This window comes from Erinaceus europaeus, chromosome 3, assembly GCF_950295315.1.
Source record: "Erinaceus europaeus chromosome 3, mEriEur2.1, whole genome shotgun sequence".
NCBI classification, from domain to species: Eukaryota; Metazoa; Chordata; class Mammalia; order Eulipotyphla; family Erinaceidae; genus Erinaceus; species Erinaceus europaeus.
The window spans coordinates 116,834,806-116,856,297 of NC_080164.1; positions in this window are offsets into that span (position 1 = coordinate 116,834,806).

The window sequence follows — 21,492 nt, forward strand, 5'->3', positions numbered from 1 at the left end:
GCACCCGCTATGACACAGGTCTATGCAGTTGCCCCACGTAAGCAAAACGGGGCCTGCTTTCAGTGTGGTCGCCAAGGACATTGGCATAACCAATGTCCTGATAAGTTGCGACCACGCCTCCAGCCAGAGCAACCCCGCTTTCAGTCAGGGAGCCAGAGACCACGTACTGTTTGTCCAAAATGTTGTAAGGGGTTTCATTGGAAGAGAGACTGTTGGTCCCAATTTCATAAAGATGGTTCGTCCCTGAATGGTACAAATTCGGGGCCTGAGATTTTGTGGATCACTCCTGTTTTAGAACGGGGCCACCCTTCTATGACAGTAAAGATTGGCAATATTCCTTTTAAATTTTTGATTGACACGGGGGCAGCAAAGACGATTTTAAGGCAAGAAGAGGTTCCCCAAGATTGGGAACTCATCCCTGGACCCAGTTTACATGGAATAGGAGGGATGACGAGAGCATTTTGCACACGAGATTCGCTTATGTGGGAAGACCCAGAAGGTTCTACCGGAAACTTCCGCCCTTTGGTAGCTAATATTAGCACCAACTTACTGGGCAGGGATCTTCTGGAATGTCTTAATGTTAGGATATCCACAGACGCCTCTGCAGAGCGTAAAACTCATTCCCGCGATACCAGGTCTATTCAGCACCCCCAATACTAAATGCCACTGTTCGTAGCCAAACACCCCGCTTAAGCTGGCTTTCTAATGAGCCTGTCTGGGTGGAACAGTGGCCTTTACCTAGGGATAAGCTAAAAATTTTAAAAGAGCTCGTCCAAGAGCAGTTGTCCTTGGGACACATTCGTCATTCTCGAAGCCCATGGAATACTCCTGTCTTTGTGATTAAAAAGCACTCAGGAAAATGGCACCTCCTTCAAGATCTCTGTGCAGTAAATAAAACCATGCAGGTCTGGGGCTCCCCCAAAAGGGGTTTGCCTTTTGCTTCTGCAATTCCCACGGGAATTCCAATCATAGCTATTGATATACAAGATTGTTTTTTCTCTATCCCCTTGCATCCGCGAGATTGTAAACGTTTTGCCTTCTCTGTTCCGTCTATTAATAATGCCAGCCCTGCTGATAGATTTGAATGGGTGGTGCTGCCCCAGGGTATGGTCAATAGTCCTACAATTTGTCAGGAGGCTGTTAAATCTGCCCTTGTCCCATATATTCATAAGGGCCTTAATATTTTTCATTATACAGATGATATTTTAATATGGGGAAAATCAGATACAGATCTCTATGCCTTACGTGATTTTCTCATTCCTGCATTAAAGAAAAGCGGCCTTAATGTAGCCCCTGAGAAGATACAGCTAATCCCTCCAATATCCTTCCTAGGTTCAGAGATTTCTCTAACGCAAATTCGTCCCTTAAAACCTAATGTTACCTTCCCTTCTAACCTTACTCTTGCTTCTTTACAAAGTTTTCTATGAAATTTAAATTGGCTTAGGCAGTATCTCTGTCTGCCCACAAGCTGCCTCCAACCACTGTTTGACCTGTTGAAAGGAAACAAACAGCCCTCTTCAAAATGTAAGTTAACTCCTGAGGCCTCCTTGGCACTGGAAAGGGTTAACCAGGCCCTCCAGGACATGCACCTTGTTCGATTCTCCCCCTCCTCTCCGGTAAACCTTCTAATCTTCAACTCCACCCCCACAGTAGTAGGGGCACTGTGGCAAGACCATGGGGTTCTCGAATGGCTTCACACGCCAGTAGGAGGAGCTCCAAGACTCCTCACTAAGATAGATGCGTTAGCATTCATGGTTCGCCAAGGGAGAAATAGGTCTGTGCAGGTCTTAGGGAAAGAACCGGATTTAATCATTCTGCCCTTTTCTCTCACAGATACAGAGTGGCTTATACGCCATCATTCCCGCTTTGCCATAAGCTTCGTGGGGTTTCCAGGACAAATAGATAACCATTTTCCTTCTAATAAATTGATAGCTTCTTTACCTCTTCTGCCTCTACTAGCACCTAAACTTTTCTCTCGGGATCCCATTCCCTCTGCTCCTACAATCTTTACTGATGGCGGAAAAGGGGGAGCTGCTGCCCTTATATATTACCCAGACAAACAATCTCCTAAACCTCTCTTTACTGAGCTTCCTGATAATTCCCCTCAGTACAAAGAACTTTATGCTGTTTTTCTTGCACTAAAAGCTGTACCAGAATCCTTCAACCTTTTTTCTGACAGTGTGTATACTGTTAACTTACTTCCATGGCTTGCTCGTTCGTATGTGAAAATTGATGACAACCCACTTTCCCCTCTCTTGATTCAAATTGCCTCTATGCTCTGTTCTCGAACCCAACCACTGTATGTATATTCAACACCTTCATTCCCACAGCCCTCTTCCTGGTTCCCTGTCCGAAGGGAATGCCGCAGTTGACCGCCTTGCCTCCACAGGAACTTTCCCAGTCTCTGTCTCTGATCCTGCTAATTTTCATTCTCTAACCCATGTTAATCTTAAAGGCCTTCAAGCTCGATTCCCTGATGTTCCTGCACCACAGTTAAAACATATCCTTGCTACATGCTCTTCTTGTGCAAGTCTCATAAAGACACCTGCTATCCAGACCCTTGGGGTTAACCCCCGAGGTTTAAAAGCTAATGCTATTTGGCAAATTGATGTCACCTACATACCAAACTTTGGCAAACAAAAATATGTGTTTGTCTCAATTGATACCTTTTCTAAATTTATGTGGGCTACAGCTCAGACAGGAGAAAGTGCTAAAAAGCTTGTAAGCCATATGCTCTCTTGTTTTGCTGTTATGGGGGTCCCATTATTTTTGAAAACAGACAATTCACCTATGTTTACAAGCAAACAATTTAAAGATTTTTGTTCCCTCTGGAATATGACTCATACCACGGGCATTCCCTACAATCCACAGGGACAAGGCATTGTCGAGAGGGCCCATCAAACTCTGAAGGCTCAACTAAATAAAGATAAAGGAGGAACATATCCCCCCAATATCCAGCTAGCAAAAGCCTTAACTACGTTAAATCTCTTTAATATTTACAATAACTCGGCCTTACCCCCTATTATTCTTCACTGGCAAACACCATCTACCCTCCCATCTATTAAGGTCAAATGGAGAGACCCACTCAATAAAGTTTGGAAAGGGCCTGACCCATTATTGACCATGGGAAGGGGTTTTGCATGCATTTTTCCTCAAAATTTCTCTAAACCTGTCTGGGTTCCTGCCCGCCATGTCCGACAATACCCGCAGGATGGTGCTGTTATTCCTGAAGAACAAGAAATAAGAAATACTACAAGAGGACCAGATGCAGGATACATCCCAGGACCCGTAATATGACATGGCAGAACCTGCAAAATCTGGCTCACAGAGACCTCTCTCCTACCCTTTCCCTGTATGTCTTATGTTATAACTGGCCAGTTGTTTTTGTGAGTGAGTGTGTTGAATGACCAAAAAAAAAAACAAACTTTTTTTTGGTCATTCAACACATGACCCATCTGCTTGGAGTACTCTAAAAGGTAATTGGCCTTATATAAAAATGCTGGACGCAGCCAAAGTTTCTGGAGACGTCCAGAAACATTCCAAAATTTTTTTTCTTTCTCCCTCTTTTGAATTTTATATATAGTTTTGGTATATATGTAAGTGTTTAGTCTTAAACTGTGTGACTAATGACGGATTTAAATTTGTTTTTAAATAATGTGTTTTTATAACAAAAGTTCTTTTTCCTCCAGTTTGTTATAACTAAATGTTTATGGGTATGTCTCAAGTTTGGTAACACTAACTTAACGGTCAGAAGTGTAACCCTACAGCTACACTTTTACCAGACAAGGTAAAAATTGTTAAGGTAACTTACTATTTAGGTAAAAGTCTAAATGTTCAACGTGACTATTCATTCCCAAAACTAAACTATATAAATTTTATATACAGGACACCTTTGAAGGGCCCCCAAAGGTGCCCTGTAAACTATCTTGTGGAAATTAATCCACAACAGATCTGGCATCAATCTGGCACTGTAAACGTTAAAATTATTGTCACGAATATGCGTTAACTCTCTAAGCAATTTGAGTCTGTTTAAAATACATATTTTAGCTAAAATTGGTCTCAAGATCCTGCGGTAGAGGCTGCTACAGGAGGTCACATTAGATGACCTTTAAATAAAATCATAAAAAGATTCTAAACCAATTTTAATCATCGAGGTATCAACTATAACAAACCTATAACTTGTTACAAGTTCAAATTAACCACGAGAAGCAGATTGTTTGTGTTTCTTTCACAGGAATCCCGGAAAAACCATCTGAACCCCTGCACACCCTGACGTCACTCACTAGATGGCACGAGTACCGTGGCACACCCCCCGAAACCCTAGATGTCACTCAACGCGATCTGAAGAACCTGATACACAAACTCCAAGGACAGAACTTTCTTCATGCCTGGTTACCGTTCCTGCTTCTGACCTGCTTGTTATGTGTTGGCAGTTCCAGCTAGCTATCTACAAAAGAGCAACATTCCAGCGGCTGACCTCCCTCATGCAGCGTTGCATCCCCTGCCAATTCTTCCCCTAGCCATCTACTTCGGACTGAGACTTGTATCGGACTTTCTGACATACCCTATATACATTTTACACAACTTTGAAGCAGCTTATTTCCCTTCACGCTGCTGGTTTTTCATAGACTGATTCTGAGTAATTCATAGACTTTACAGACTGTTGCCTTGAGGACTATACAATGCCAAATAGCCCCTCTGTTTGGTGGGTCATGCCTCCCGCCTCCCCCTCATTATGTACCCTTGCCCCTTTCCCCACCCAAACAGGGAATGTTCCTTTACACACCAATCCTTCCCTTCACACCACACTGGCTTTTACTTCTCCCCTACTTGTCCCTTCCTATTTTGTTATATCATTTAGGCTTATGCCCAAAAGGTTTCTGCCCCATGATAGTCTTTTATAGACTTTGTACATCTTATGCAATTACTAGATAGAAAGATAGAAAAGATGTAGAGATATTGTGAAGAGATGGTTGAGCAGGCTGCGCTTAAACCTATGAGATGAGTCTCTCCAGGTAAGTCTCTCTCTCTAAAGAGGGGTTGAGCACAGGAGGACGCATAAATCTCACAAGGTTGGCAGCCATTTAAGCCTTCCCTCCTCCACAGAAAGTCCTACATCTTCCCACCTGAGCATGGCATTCCTCTAAAACATTTAAGCCTGCTCCATTCCATTTTTCTTTACTGTGTCCATTTAGATATAAAGGGATAGGAGGAGATGTTGCTGAGGAGTTATTCTGATGCACTCTCCGCCCCCAGGTTTTTCTATGCCCCGCTAAATCCTAGAGTGCCCCCTTTCAACCAATCCTGGCCCTACACGTCACCCCTGGTTGTCGCCCAATAAAAAGCCCCCTCACCCCTGCCCTCTCTCTCTCTGGGCTCTCGGTTCTCCCTCTCTGAGGTCTCGCTCCCTGCTCTCCCCCCGTGGTCGGCCATTGCCGGCTGGCTCCACGTGGTCTGAACCAAACCTCCCCCCCATCCTATAATAAAGATTTGTGTACCCCTTTGCTCTGGACGTCCGCTCTCTTCTCCGTGGTGCAGCCCGACACCAGACCGCCGCAACAACAGGGGGGTTCAACCGGGATCCTTATGCCAGTCCTTGCGCTGCGGGCCATGTGTGCTTAACCCACTGCACTACCACCCAGCCCCCACATTTCTTTATTGTTAACTTATTTGCATTACTAACTGGAATAACACAGAGTGGGGGGAATGAGAGCATCCCCCTGCAAACAAATGCAGGTCTTGTTTCGTGTCCCTTTCCTTTCTCTCACATGCACTCTCACGAATACAGGCCTTTGTGTGTACAGTTTCAATAGAAAATAGAATCCTTGCTGTGGGTCCAGAGAGTGGGTCAAAAAACATTTCACTTTAGGGACTGAGTAGTGGTGCACCTGGTTGAAAGCACATGTTACAATGTGCAAGGACCCAGGTTCAAGCCCCTAGTCCCCACCTGCAGGGGGAAAGCTTTGCAAGTGGTGAAGCAGGGCTACAGGTGTCTCTCTGTCTCCCTTTCTATATCCTCCTACCCTCTCGATTTCTGGCAGTCTCAATCCAATAAATAAAAATAATATAAATAAAACCATTTCACTTTAGAGATGAAGAACATAGCATTCACAGGATTAACTGAATTCACCCACACCTGATGGGGCAGACAAGCTGACAAGGACTGAAAGTGGCATGTGACACCCTAAGTAATGAAAACAAGACCCAGGATGATGGCTCAGAAGAACAGGACAGCCTCTGGTCTCTGTGTGGGAAGTCCATTTCCTGTGTATGTAGATGATTCCTGACAATGACAGTGGCTTGTTTCCTCTGTGGCTCACAGTGGACAAATATGCTGAAACTGTAGCCGAACTGGAAGGGCTCCATTTTTGTTTTTAAAGGGCTTAATTCTATGCTTTCCCTAGATGTCTTTACTTTATTGTAGCAGCAACCTTCATTGGCTTCCACTTCAGACTTGCCCATTGCTGTCTTCACTGTGCTACAGCAACTAAAAGTTTATGTTTTCATTTTTTTTCCTTTTTTTTTTTCCCCCCCAGAGAGAATGAAGAACACAGCAGCAAAGCTTACTCAAGTGTGGTGGGAGCTGGACTCAAACCAAGTTGCAGACACGGCAAAGCAGACCCATTATCCAGCTGAGCTATTTTGCTTTGTCACTGTGTCTGTTAGGGACCACTCATGGATGGAAAGCAGAGAAGAGACAATAATAATAATTCTTTGAGAAGGTCTCTGATGCCATGACAGTTATTCCAGAATTGTATTTTATTTTTATTTCTGGAGCACTGCTCAGTTCTGGTCTATGCTGGTGCTGGGAATTAAATGTGGGAGTTCAGGGAGTGGGGCGGTAGCGCAGTGGGTTAAGCACAGGTGGCACAAAGTGCAAAGACCGTAGTAAGAATCCCGGTTCGAGCCTCTGGCTCCCCATCTGCAGGGGAGTCGCTTCACAAGTGGTAAAGCAGGTCTGCAGGTGTCTTTCTTTCTCTCCCCCTCTCTGTCTTCCCCTCCTCTCTCCGTCCTCCTCTCTCTGTCCTATCCAGCAACATCAATAACAACAATAGTAACTACAACAATAAAACAAGGGCAACAAAAGGGAATAAATAAGTAAATATTAAATGTGGGAGTTCAGAACCCCAGGCATGAAAGTCATTTTGCTGAACCACTCTGCTGTCTCCCCAGCCCTCAGCATTTTCTTTGTTTTATATATAGATATGTTCCCTTTTGTTGCCCTTGTTTTTTTTTATATTTATTTATTTCCTTTTTGTTGCCCTTGTTGTTTTTATTGTTATTGTTATTGATGTCATTGTTGTTGGATAGGACAGAGAGAAATGGAGAGAGGAGGGGAAGACAGGGGGAAAGAAAGATAGACACCTGCAGACCTGCTTCATTGCCTGTGAAGCGACTCCCCTGCAGGTGGGGAGCCGGGGGCTCAAACTGGATGCTTACAACCAAAGTGCCACGTGCACTTAACCTGCTGCACTACTGCCCTACTCCCTCTTTTTTTTTATCATTTTTTTTCACCTGATAAGGATTTTTTTATTGTGTATTCATTAAGATCTCAGAAAGGAAAAATATATAATTGTTTCATTAGGCAATGAACTGTGAAATAACTACACAGTAATGGTATATTCCATGAAATTTAACCTTTCATTACTTCCCTTCTTTTGCTAAATGGATACATACCCATTAGGTTTGTTCTCTGGTTTAAACATTTACTGAGTCAGATTCCGTTTAAATATTATCATTCTACTAGCCAATGAAAGGTTAGAAAATGAGACTGAAAATTGAACTAGAGCAATATTCACAGATTTCATATGCTTAAGCCAGTTGGCCTCCAAAAAGCTCACTCACCCATCTGTTATTTTTAAGCTCTTGCAGACTTAGTGGGCTTGTGTGTGTTTGCTCTAATTTACTATTTTCATTTAAGAATCTACTAGATAATAAAAATTGATGGATTCTTTTTCAAAAGATGCAAAATTTTTAGTAAAAGAAATTCTAGAGATATGCCAGAAAATAATATTTAAGTGATGCAAAAGTATTAAAAATACTCTTTTAATCATTTTATTATCCATGGGACTTTATTTTCTTTTAGGATTTTTTAATCATTTTAAAAAAGTCTTTCCAAACCTCTCTTTCTCCCTCTTCTCTCCTCCATCCCTTTTTCTTTCTTTCTTTCTTTCTTTCTTTCTTTCTTTCTTTTTTTTTTACCAGAGCACTGCTCAGCTCCGGCTTATGGTGGTTCTGGGAATTGAACCTGGGACATAGAAGCCTCAGGCATGAGAGTCTGTTTGCATGACCATTATGCTATCTCCCCTGCCCTCCTCCATTCCTTTTATCTTGAACAGCTCTCTCCTTTTTTCTGGTGCCCTGGACATATCTATTGGATAAGTCTTCACCAGAAAGTTAGTAGGGCCTCTCTCCCTCTATATATACCCCTTCCTCTTGATTACTGCCTGCCTCTATCAAATAAATAAATATTTTTTTAAAAAAAATTAAAAAGGGGGCTGGGTGATAGCATACCTGGTTAAGCACACATGTTATTTTGTTTTTAATTTCTTTATTGGGGAATTAATGTTTTACATTTGACAATAAATACAATAGTTTGTACATGCATAACATTTCTCAGTTTTCCACATAACAATACAACCCCCACTAGGTCCTCTGTCATCCTTTTTGGACCTGTACTCTTCCTCCCACCCACCCCAGAGTCTTTTACTTTGGTCCAATATAACAACTCCAGTTCAGGTTCTACTTGTGTTTTCTCTTCTGATCTTGTTTTTCAACTTCTGCCTGAGAGTGAGATCATCCCATATTCATCCTTCTCCATATTCATCCTTCTGTTTCTGACTTATTTCACTTAACATGATTTCTTCAAGCTCCATCCAAGATGGGCTGAAAATGATAAAGTCACCATTTTTAATAGCTGAGTAATATATATATATATATATATATATATATATAATCACAACATGATTAGCCAATCATCTGTTGTTGGACACCTGGGTTGCTTCCAAGATTTGGCTATTACAAATTGTGCTGCTAAGAACATATGTGTACACAGATCTTTTTGGATGGGTATGTTGGGTTCCTTAGGATATATCCCCAGGAGAGGAATTGCAGGATCATAGGGTAGGTCCATTTCTAGCCTTCTGAGAGTTCTCCAGACAGGTTGGACCAATTGACATTCCCACCAGCAGTGCAGGAGGGTTCCTTTGACCCCACAACCTCTCCATCATTTGCTGCTGTTACCTTTTCTGATGTATGATATCCTCATAGGAGTGAAGTGGTATCTCATTGTTGCCTTTATTTGCATTTCTCTGACAAAGACTTTAAGCATTTTTTCATGTGTTTCTCGGCCTTGTGGATCTATTCTGTGGTGAATATTTTGTCTATGTCCTCCCCATTTTTGGATGGGGTTATTTGTTTTCTTGTTGAGTTTGGCAAGCTCTTTATATATTTTGGTTATTAAACTCTTGTATGATGTATGGCATGTAAAGATCTTCTCCCATTCTGTGAGGGGTCTCTTTGTCTGGGGAGTGGTTTCTTTAGCTCTGCAGAAGCTTTTTAATGTGATGTAGTCCCATAGGTTTATACTTCCCTTAGTCTTCTTTGTAATTGGATTTGTTTCATTTGAAGATGTATTTAAAATTTATGTGGAAAAGAGTTCTACCACTATTTTCCTCTAACTATCTGATAGTTTCTGGAAGCACACATGTTATAATGCACAAGGACCACAAGGACTGAGGTTCAAACCCCTAGTCCCCACTGTAGGAGGAAAGCTTCATTCATGAGTGGTGAAGCAGTGCTGCAGGTATCTCTTTATCTCTCTTCCTCTCTGTATTCCCCCTTACTCTTGATTTCTGGCTGTCTCTATCAAATTAAAAATAATTAAAAATAATAATAATAACCATCTGTTGTTAAGGTTTCAGAGGCTCCAGCAGGCCGGGCTAGCTTCGCGGTGGTAGACAGAGACAGAGACTCGGGGGACACACAGCTGGGCTGAGAAGCTGCAGTTTAATCTTTATTCACGAATGGGCAAATCACCACACCATGTGCTTCCCCCATCATTCTCCCTCTGCTGCTGCTGCTGGGACTCTGGACGTCCTTAGCATACGGGGCAGGGAGAAAGAGGGGCACGAAACTAACAAGGGCCAAACCATTTCTCTCAGAGGTAGGGGGAAGGGGGCCAAACCAACACAAAGAATACCAACATATTCCACCTTTTCTTTTTAACTAAATAACCACAGTATCAGGGGTGTGGGGTGAACAGAAACCTATATCATACAGGCATTTTCAAAAAAGAAACTGACACAAACATGGAGAAACATGTAAGTGAGTAACAAGAACCAGTGTGCTGCCAAGAGAAGGCCTGAGGGGGCCATTTTTTGCCTCTATGGGCAAAACTTTATCAGCTTAAAAAAAATATTTCCTGCCTCTGGGGGGGCGTACTTGCCTCGACGGGCATTTTCTAGCATGGGGGGAGGGTGAGGCCTAGAGTCCCAAGGCATGGCTGCAGTCAGTCTTTGAGAAACCCAGCAGCATAAGGGGAAGCTGCTAGTTTTGTGCAAAGTGTCCGAGGTGCACCAAAGTCCGATAGAAGTCCAAAGCAGATGTCCACCGAAGAATTGCTAGGGGGTGAATTGTTGTACGTCTGTCTTGATGGGGAATGTCAGCCATCGGAATTTTGCTTTTCTGTAGAGAGCTTGACAGCTGCAATTGACTTACTATGAAACAAAACTTGTAGCAGGTTAGAAGTTTACCACAATTGGAAGTCTCTTTTAGCATGATTCCAAGGCTATTTAAAGTTCAAACAATAAAATGTGGAAAGGCAAACATGAACCATAGAAAGAAAAAAGGCCTCAGGCATGAGAATTATTAGCATAACCATAGCACAATCTAACATTTTTAATTGAGAAGGAATTTGAGAGTTTTACATATCAACGTCTTTTTAACCTTTTGTTACACCCATTTAAGATGGAGACATTTACACCCATTTAAGATGGAGACACACCCTAGGTGTGCGCAGGTTTTTTTCTTATCAACTTAGTTAAAATATATTGATATTTAAACTAATTTTTACCTCAGACTTTAAATGTAAGTTAATTTTATCTTTATGAGAATTACGTTGAAAACCTTTTTCATTTAACATTGCCTGGTAAGAATTTAGCCTTAAAGTTACGTTTTTAACCTTAAAGTTACTGTTTACCAAACTATAAACACACACATAAACATGGTCTTTTATACACAAGGAAAGAAACCTTTGTTACGAAGACATGTCATTTTAAACACGAATTTAGATCTGTACTGTCTTAGTTGTTGGGAGGTCACCATCCGGAGGTGGGGCCTCCCGCGCAGCTCCACTTCTAGGAATTGCAGGTTGCAATCTCTGCACGAATCTCTGCTTACTCCAGCTTGTCTGCCTTCAGACCAGAGCTGAGGATCTCGGCCAGGGGGCCCAGTTTCGGCAGGGAGCCCGCGGTCTCTGGGTGATCCAGGATCTGCCCAGACTTCATAGCACGAGGGCGGGCGGGCCAGCCTTGCAGAAGGCACAGGCCAAGGTGCCACGGGGTGGCAGCCAGGATAGGCCACCATGTCTGCTGCCCTGCTCCCAGCAGCTGAGCAGCATGGAGGGAGCCCACGCCCAATGCCCCGCACCACGGCTCATGCGGGCTGCCGTTGGGCTCCTGCAGGCTGGCGTTGGGCGGAAACCACAGAGTGGTCCAGAGATAAATGTTCCAGAAACAGCAAAACAGTCTCGCGAAGAAAGGGCAGAGGCCTTTGGAGATCTCTTCACAAGTAGAAGAGAAGGCCATAGTGTATAGGTAGCCAAATTGTCTTCACTTATCTGAGAGATGCGCAGGTCAGGTCCACGTGGGCGCCATTTGTTGTTAAAGTTTCAGAGGCTCCAGCAGGCCGGGCTAGCTTCGCGGTGGTAGACAGAGACAGAGACTCGGGGGACACACAGCTGGGCTGAGAAGCTGCAGTTTAATCTTTATTCACGAATGGGCAAATCACCACACCATGTGCTTCCCCCATCATTCTTCCTCTGCTGCTGCTGCTGGGACTCTGGACATCCTTAGCATACAGGGCGGGGAGAAAGAGGGGCACGAAACTAGCAAGGGCCAAACCATTTCTCTCAGAGGTAGGGGGAAGAGGGCCAAACCAACACAAAGAATACCAACAACCATCGTCCCTTACACTAGGAAAAAGAAGAAGGAGGAGGAGGAGGAGGAGGAGAAGAAGAAGGAGGAGAAAGTTGGCAGGGCAGAGGGAGAGAAGTGATATATGTAGTTTTTTTTTTTTTTGCCTCCAGGGTCATTGCTGGGGTTTGGTGCCTGCACTATGAATTCACTGCTCCTGGAGGCCATTTTTCCCATTTTTGTTGCCCTTGTTGTTGTTACTGTTGTTATTGTTGATGCTGTTGTTGGATAGGACAGAGAAAAATGGAGAGAGGAGGGAAAGATAGAGAGAGAGAAAGATAGACACCTGCAGACTTGCTTCACTACTTGTGAAGCAGCCCCCCTACAGGTGGGGAGCTTGGGGTTCGAACTGGAATCCTTACACCAGCCCTTGCACTTAGCACCATGTGCGGTTAACCCCTTGCACTACCGTCCAGCCCCCTGTAGACTTTTTTTTTTTTTTTTTTTTAAGCATCAGAGCATGTACATGACAGAGACACTACTTTCACTGACATAGATGGTTTGGAGAATTGCACTTGGGACCTTGTGTACACAAAGTCTCTACTGCTGAGGTAGTGCCCAGGCCAGGCAACTTTCTTTTATTTTTTTTTTAATTTTTATTATCTTTATTTATTGGATAGAGACAGCCAGAAATTGAGAGGAGGGGGGAGGGAGAGAGAAAAAGAGACACCTGCAGCACTGCTTCACCACTCGTGAAGCTTTCTCCCTGCAGATGAGGATCAGAGGCTTGAACTTGTGTCCTTGCACGTTGTAATGTGTGCACTCACCCAAGTGTACCACCACCCAGCCCCACAACTTTCGCTGTAAGAGAGCATTGCTGCCACCTAGTGTTAAGGTTCAAGGAAGTATTAACACAACAGGAAAATCTCAATAGTATTTGTGGTACAACACTACTGCATTTTGGATTTTCAAGATATTTCATAGGCATTGCCAAGGTCCAGGAGGTTGTACAGCTGTTAAAGCATTGGACTATCAAGCATGAGGTCCCCAGAGTTCAGTCCCCAGCAGCACATATACCAGAGTAATATCTGGTTCTTTTCTCTCCTATCTTTCTCATGAATAAATAAATAAAATCTTTAAACATATATATTGTCTCATTTCAGAATCACAGAACATTGGTGTATTGCAAAAAAGTAAAAGATTCTAGGGGGGAGGGTTCAGGTCCTGGAACTCGATGGCAGAGGAAGACCTAGTGGTGGTTGAATTGTTATGCGAAAAACTGAGAAATGTTGCACATATACAAACTATTGTATTTTACCGTCAACTATAAACCATTAAGCCCCCAATAAAGAAATAAAAAGAATCACAAAACAAATGTGGTTATTAAAAATAGCTATTTTAATATACTTTAATTTAAATTAACTATATTAAATTTTTAATTATAGAGTTCAAAACTAAGCAAGTTTAAATTATAGAGTTAAAAACTAATATACCTCTGAAATGGAATTGGCATATCGCACCAAAGTAAAAGACTCTGGGGTGGGTGGGTGGGGAGAATACAGGTCCATGAAGGATGATAAATGACATAGTGGGGGTTGTATTGTTAAATGAGAAACTGGGGAATGTTATGCATGTACAAACTACTGTATTTACTGTTGAATGTAAAACATTAATTCCCCAATAAAGAAATAAAAAAAACTAATATAGCTGAAACATGAATCATTTAAAAATTGTTTATAAGACTTATTAATGAGGGTGGGGGTATATAGTATAATGGTTATTTATGTAAAGAGGCTCTCTTGTCTGAGGCTCTGAAGTCCCAGGTTCAGTCCCCTGTACCACCATAAACCAGAGCCGAACAGTGTTCTGGTAAAAATCAACACCCCTGGTGGTCCAGGAGGTGGTGCAGTGGTAAAGCTTTGGACTCTCAAGCATGAGGTCCCGAGTTTGATCCCTGGCAGCACATGTGCCAGAGTGATGTCTGGTTCTTTCTCTCTCCTCCTATCTTTCTCATAAATAAATAAAAATCTTTTTTAAAAAATCAACACCTCTGGCATCTGAAGAAGTGGGGCAGAAGTGTTGAAGGTGGAGAGACAGCTCAGCCTACAAATCGAGGCCTCAAGTTCAATCCCAGCACCACCTTATGCCAAAGCTGAGCAGGACTCTGGTCTCTCTCACTTCCTCCTCTCTTCCATAAGATATAAAATAGTTCCTCCTCTTCCCACTTCCGTTCCTCCCTGTCTTCCCTTCTTCCTATAAAGTAAAGTGCATGAACTTAAGAGTTTGTCTTGGGGCCAGGTGGTGGCACACCTGATTGAGTGCACATGTTATAACATGCAAGGACCCAGGCTCAAGCCCCTGGTCCTCACCTGCAGGTGAAAGCTTCATAAGTGGTGAAACAGGGCTACAGGTGTCACTCTGCCTCTTTCCCTCTCTACATCTGTACATCTCTACATCAAATAAAATAGGGTTCCTCATATGCTAGAAGCTACAATGAATCTGGAACCCTATTTTATTTGACTTTATTTTGTTTACTTATTTATTGAATTGAGACAGAGAAATCGATAGGGAAGGGAGATGTAGAGAGCAAAAGAGACAGAGTGACACCTGTAGCCCTGTTTCACCACTATGCTAGAAGCTAAGATGAATCTGGCACAATGAACAAGATAGAGGCACTCCCTGTGTTGGGGAGGCTGAGCTTGCAGGCCTGAAGGCAGAAGCCCAAGGCTGAGAGATAAGTAGTTTCAATGAAGCATCAGCAATGAGCAGGAGTCTGTGGTCACCTGGGAGCCAGACATAAGCTGCTGGGGTCACTTCTGGGCACCAGGGTCAGCAAAGCATGGCTGGGCATGGAACCAGGGAGAACAAGGACATGGAGGACACACCTCCCATGCCTGCATCTGGGCATGGGGGACGAGCAGGGACCTGCCCGCTCTGTGTGTCCCTCCCACAGTGTGCCTGCTCTGTCACGTCTGCCTGCAGCTCTCATGTCGGCTTCTTTGCTTCCAAGGGCATGCAGGGAAAGAGTACAGGCATATCCAAATCAACACCCCTGGCATCTGAAGAGGTGGAGCAGGAAGCTTTGAAGGTGGAGAGACAGCTCAGCCTGCAACCTGGGTCTCAAATTCAATCCCAGCACCACCTTATGCCAAAGCTGAGCAGGGCTCTGGTCTCTCTCACTTCCTCCTCTCTTCTATTATAAATAAATAACTGAGTAAAACTTTTAAAGAATAAGAAGAAATATCATAGGGTGAATATAGGTTGAAAAGGCAGAAGCTGAAAAACAAGATGCGAAGGGAAAACTCTAAGCAGAACTTGGACTGGAGTTGGTGTATTGCACCAAAGTAAAAGACTCTGGGGTGGGATGATCTCACTCTCAGGCAGAAGTTGAAAAACAAGATCAGAAGTAAAAGACTTTGGGATGGGGAAGGGAGGGTTCAGGTCCTGAAATATGATGGCAGAGGAGGACCTAGTGGGGGTTGTATTATTATATGGAAGTGTTATGCATGTACAAGTGATGGCATTTTATTGTTGACTGGAAACCATTAATCTCCCAGTAGAGAAATTTTTAAAAAAGAAGAAATGCCATAGGGGAAAGGTTCTCAAGTTGTGAAGCAGGGCTGCAAGTGTCTGTCTTCCTCCCCCTTTTTTTTTTTTTTTTTTACTTTACCAGATGTTTTTTTTTTTAATTCCATTTCTTTTTTTTTATTATTTATTTAAGAAAGGATAAATTAACAAAACCATAGGGTAGGAGGGGTACAACTCCACACAATTCCCACCACCCAATCTCCATATCCCACCCCCACCCCTGATAGCTTTCCCACTCTATCCCTCTGGGAGCATGGACCCAGGGTCATTGTGGGTTGTAGAAGGTGGAAGGTCTGGCTTCTGTAATTGCTTCCCCGCTGAACATGGGCGTTGACTGGTCGGTCTTCCTCCCTTCTAATCTCTCCTTCCCTCTCAATTTCTCTGTCTTTATCTAGTAACTAAGTAAATAAATATATTTTAAAAATGCAGTTCAGATGGTGATGCAGTGGCTAGAATATTGAGCTTAAGAGGCTGGGACGTGGTCCCGGAGGTGGTGTAGTGGATAAAGCATTAGACTCTCAAGCATGAGGTCCTGAGTTCAATTCCTGGCAGCGCATGTACCAGGGTGATGCCTGGTTCTTTCTCTCTCCTCCTTTGTTTCTCATTAATAAATAAAGTTTTTTTTTTTTTAAAAAGAAGTCTTTAAAAAAAAAAAAGAGGCAGCGAAAGAGCTGGGGAGCTATCATAATGGTTATGCAAAAAAAGACTTTCATACCTGAGGCACCAAAGGTTCCAGGTTCAATACCCATCATCTCTATAAACCACAACTGAGCAGTGCTTGGGAAAAAAAAGAAAAAAAGAAAAAAGGGGTGGAGGGTAGATAGCATAATGGTTATGCAAACAGACTCTCATGCCTGAGGCTCCAAAGTTCCCAGGTTCAATCCCATGCACCACCATAAGCCAGAGCTGCAGTGCTCTGGTTAAAAAATTTAAAAAATAAAAATAAAAAAAGATTTTAAAAAAAGAAGGAAAAAGAAAAAAAACTACTATTAATAATAATAGGCTGAGGAAGTTTGATTCCTGGTACCACATGTACCAGAATGGTGCTCTGGTTTGCACTCTCTCTCCTTTTCTTCATTTTTTTAAAAATATTTTTTTAATTTTTTTTTTTAATTTATTTTCCCTTTTGTTGCCCTTGCTTCTCAGTGTTGTTGTAGTTATTGTTGTCATCGTTGCTGAACAGGACAGAGAGAAATGGAGAGAGAAGGGGAAGACAGAGAGGGGGAGAGAAAGACAGACACCTGCAGACCTGCTTCACCGCTTGTGAAGCGACTTCCCTGCAGGTGGGGAGCCAGGGGCTTGAACCAGGATCCTAATGCTGGTCCTTGTGCTTTGTGTCATGTGCGCTTAATCCGCTGCACCACCGCCGGACTCCCCTTTTCTTCATCTTATGTATAACTTTCTCTCATATGTAATAATAAAAATAAATATTTTAAAAATTAAATAGCAGCAAAAGCCCCAAGTTCAATCCCCATCAGTTCATGTGTCAGAGTGATAACTCTGGTCCGTGTGTGTGTCTGTGTGTGTGTGTGTCTGTGTGTGTGTGTGTGTGTGTATCACTCAGTGGTTGAAGCAGACTGTTGGGCAGGAGGTCCCTGACTGCCACCCATGGCTGCAAAACAGACCCGGGGGAAGTCCCAGTGTTCCTTGGGAAACAAACATCCACTACATGGCAGGATGGAGGGTGGCCAGAAGACATAAAACACTGGAAGACACAGATTGAGCTAGTCAGAGGGAAAGGAAAGCAGACGAGTGGGGCAAGTGGAGGAGCAGGGTTTGGTGCTTGAGAATGTGTGGGTTCAGCAGGAAGGGTCTTAGAAGATAGGCCTGCATGGGAGAGAGACCCAATGGTGGCCATTTAAAAAAACAATCTCCCTGCCTCCTCTGTTTGGGGAAAGTGGCATCCACATGGGGTGTTCCTTCTCATCCTATCCCACAAACATGGGTCAACCAAATACTGCTAATAGGCCTAGTTCCCACCGCAAAAGTGTTGCAAATAATTTTTTGACTGATCTGTGGGCCTGGGAAGCCCCGGGAAATCTGCCAACTTCCTGGCCTTCTGAACTGAGAAGAAGATTTTGGAATATTTTCAGTTTGGTTTTGTTAATCTCCTTTTAAAATAATGTGTTGATTTTTTTAATTATCTTTATTCATGTATTTATTGGATAGAGACAGAAATTGAGAGGGAAGGGGGCAATAGAGAGGGAAAGAGAGAGACACCTGCAGCACTGCTTCACCACTTGCAAAGCTTTCCCCCTGTGGGTGGGGGCCAGGGGCTTGAACCTGGGACCTTGCACATCTTTTTTTTGCCTCCAGGGTTATTGCTGGGGCTCAGTGCCTGCACCATGAATCCACTGCTCCTGGAGGCCATTCCCCCCCCCTTTAGTTGACCTTGTTGTTGTAGCCTTGTTGTGGTTATTATTGTTGTGGTTGATGTCGTTCGTTTTCGGATAGGACAGAGAGAAATGGAGATAGTAGGGGAATACAGAAAGGGGCAGAGAAAGACACATGTAGACCTGCTTCACCGCCCGTGAAGCGACTCCCCTGCAGGTGGGGAGTCGGGGGCTCGAACCTGGATCCTTAAGCCGGTCCTTGTGCTTCGTGCCACGTGAGCTTAACCCGCTGCAATACCTCCCCCGACCCCCTCCTTGCACATTCTAAATGTGTGCTCAACCAGGTGCGCCACCTACTGGTCCCTGTTAAAAGTTTTTAAAAGGATTGCTAATTAGTAATGTGAGAGCTAGAAAAAAGAGAGAGAGAGAGAAGAATCAGAGCCTCTCTCTGGAACATATGACGCAGGGGATCAAACTTCATACCTTGAAGCGCAAAGCTCTAGCCACTGTGCCACCTCCCAGATCCCTTATTTACCTGTTTAAATAACATCTGTCACTGTAGCATGCCTGGATGGTGCTTCCAAGGACACTCCTGAGTGCTCAACCCATGCTAAGTCGTCCCACTTATCTGTATCTTATTTATTAATGATGAGCTGAGGCTTTGAAATATGAAGGAAGCTGCCATCAGTGCATCCTTAGCCAGTAACTCCAGAGCCTTGTAGAGGTTTGGTCCCCAAACCACCTCAGGGCCCTGCACCAGCCCTGTGAGTGGCTCTGCCTTGCTGGAATGGATGGGCCTCTCACTAGGTAACACCTGCCTTCATCGGTGAGCTTGCTGCTCTACCTGCCCTCTCCAGACTCTGAGTCCTGGGTTTACTCAGTGCTGTTGAGTTACAACTACCTCCAGGGTCTTTGAGAAGACAGAGCTCTGTATTTTTTAAATATTTATTTATTTATTCCCTTTTGTTGCCCTTGTTGTTTTATTGTTGTAGTTATTGTTGTTGTTATCGATGTCGTTGTTGTTCGATAGGACAGAGAAATGGAGAGAGGAGGGGAAGACAGAGAAGGGGAGAAAAAGACAGACACCTGCAGACTTGCTTCACCACCTGTGAAGGGACTCCCCTGCACGTGGGGGCTTGAACCAGGATCCTTATGCTGGTCCTTGTGCTTTGCGCCGTGCGTTTAATCCACTGTGCTACCGCCCGACTTCCCATCTGTATTTTTAAGTCTCATTATACAGGTGCAGCCTGGGGAGATAGCATAATGCTTATGCAAAGAGACTCTTATGCCTTAGGGTCCAAAGTCCCAGTTTCAGTCCTCTGCACCAACAAAAGATACAGCTGAGCAGTGCTTTGGTAAAAAAATATATGTGTGTGTGTGTGTGTGTGTGTGTGTATTATATATATTATATATAGACAATGTGCTTTTTTCTTTAAAAAATTTTTTATTATCTTTATTGATTTATTGGATAGAGACATCCAGAAATTGAGAGGAAAGGGTAGGATAGAGAGAAAGAGAGGCAGAGAGACACCTGCAGCACTGCTTCATCACTTGGGAAGCTTTCATCCTGCAGGTGGAGACCAGGGACTTGAATCTGGATCCTTTCGCATTGTAATATGTGCGCTCAACCAGGTGTGCCACCACCCGGCCCCTTTCTTTCTTTTTAGTTTTTTTTTTATTATTATTTTCCCTTTTGTTGCCCTTGTTGCTTTTTTACTGTTGTTGTAGTTGTTGTCATTGTTGATGTCATCGTTGTTAGATAGGACAGAGAGAAATGGAGAAAGGAGGGCAAGACAGAGAGGGGGAGAGAAAGATAGACACCTGCAGACCTACTTCACCACCTGTGAAGTGACTTCCCTGCAGGTGGGGAGCCGGGGGCTTGAACTGGGATCCTTAAGCTGGTCCTTGCGCTTTGTGCCATGTACGCAACCCACTGCGCTACCGCCCAACTCCCTTTAGTTTTTTTTTTTTTTTTTTTTTTTTTTTTTACTTATTAATGAGAAAGGAGGAGAGAGAGAAAGGACCAGACATCATTCTGGTACATGTGCTGCTGGGGACTGAACTCAGGACCTCATGGTTGAGAATCCAATGCTTTATCCACTGCGCCACCTCCCAGACAACCCTTTTTAATTTTTTTAGTTATTATCTTTATTTATTGATTGGATAGAGGCAGTCAGAAATAAAGAGGATAGGGGGAGAGAGGAAGACAGACAAACACCTGCAGCCCTGCTTCACCACTTGCAAAGCATCCCCTCTGCAGGTAGGGACTGGAGATTCAGACTCTTCCTTGCATGTTATAACATGTGCACTCAGCCAGGTGCGCCACCACCTGGCCCTGTTTCTTTCCTTTCTTTCTTTCTTTCTTTCTTTCTTTCTTTCTTTCTTTCTTTCTTTCTTTCTCTCTAGCTTTCTTTCTTTCTTAAAGATTTGTTTATTAGTTAATGAAAAAGATGAAGGAAGAGAGAAACAGCGCTTCTCTCTGATATGTGAGATGCTGAGGACTGAACTTGGAACCTCATGTTATAAAGCCTAAGGCTTTATCTACTTCACCATCTCCTGGTCAGGAAACTATATATATGTTTTTTAAGATTTATCTTACTTATTACATATGCAAGACAGTTTCATAAGAGACAGAGAGTAGCCAGACTCTGGGACATTTGGTGCCAGCGATCAAACCAAGAACTTCAGGTAGGCAACTCTGACACCCCACCAGCAGAACCAGTTCCCCAACAGAGATAGTGTGTGTGTGTGTGTGTGTGTGTGTGTGTGTGTGTGTGTGTGTGTGTGTGTGTGTGTGTGTTTTAAACAGGACACTGTTAGCGAGCATAAATCAAACCACCATCCACTGTAAGGAAGCAAAGATGTTTATTGACGAACTGCAGTCCGGGCCGAGATGGTGACTGGTGTTAGTCTACCAAGCTCGACCCCGAACAGGGCTCAAACCATACAATTTATAGGAATTCAGACTACACTCAGGGAGGGGGAGCACATCACCTTATCAACCTACATCCAATAACAGGCTATAGCAAACACAAGATCCAATCATTTCAAACTTAGCAAAAGCATGATCCATTCAAAGCAAAGCGCGGGCTAGTTTCAAATATAGTAAGATCACACAACCAACAGAATTCAACCAGGCAGGGTCGCCACATCCTCCTGCCATCGGCTATGACCACCCATCCGGTAGGCAGCACACAAAGTCTGTTCAAAGGTCCTGATAAGGCTTGTCCCCATGTAGGGTCCTTCGAACAATGGGTGGCCTTCACTGATGAGGTCCTTATAAGGCTTGTCCCCAGGCAGGGTCCTTCGAACAATGGGTGGCCTTCACTGATTAGGTCCTGCTTATTCAAGGGGGAAGGGGCAAGGAATTTTCCACCTCATACTACAAGCAACTCATACTAAAAGCACTTAACAAACAACTGCATAAAAAGGGAATT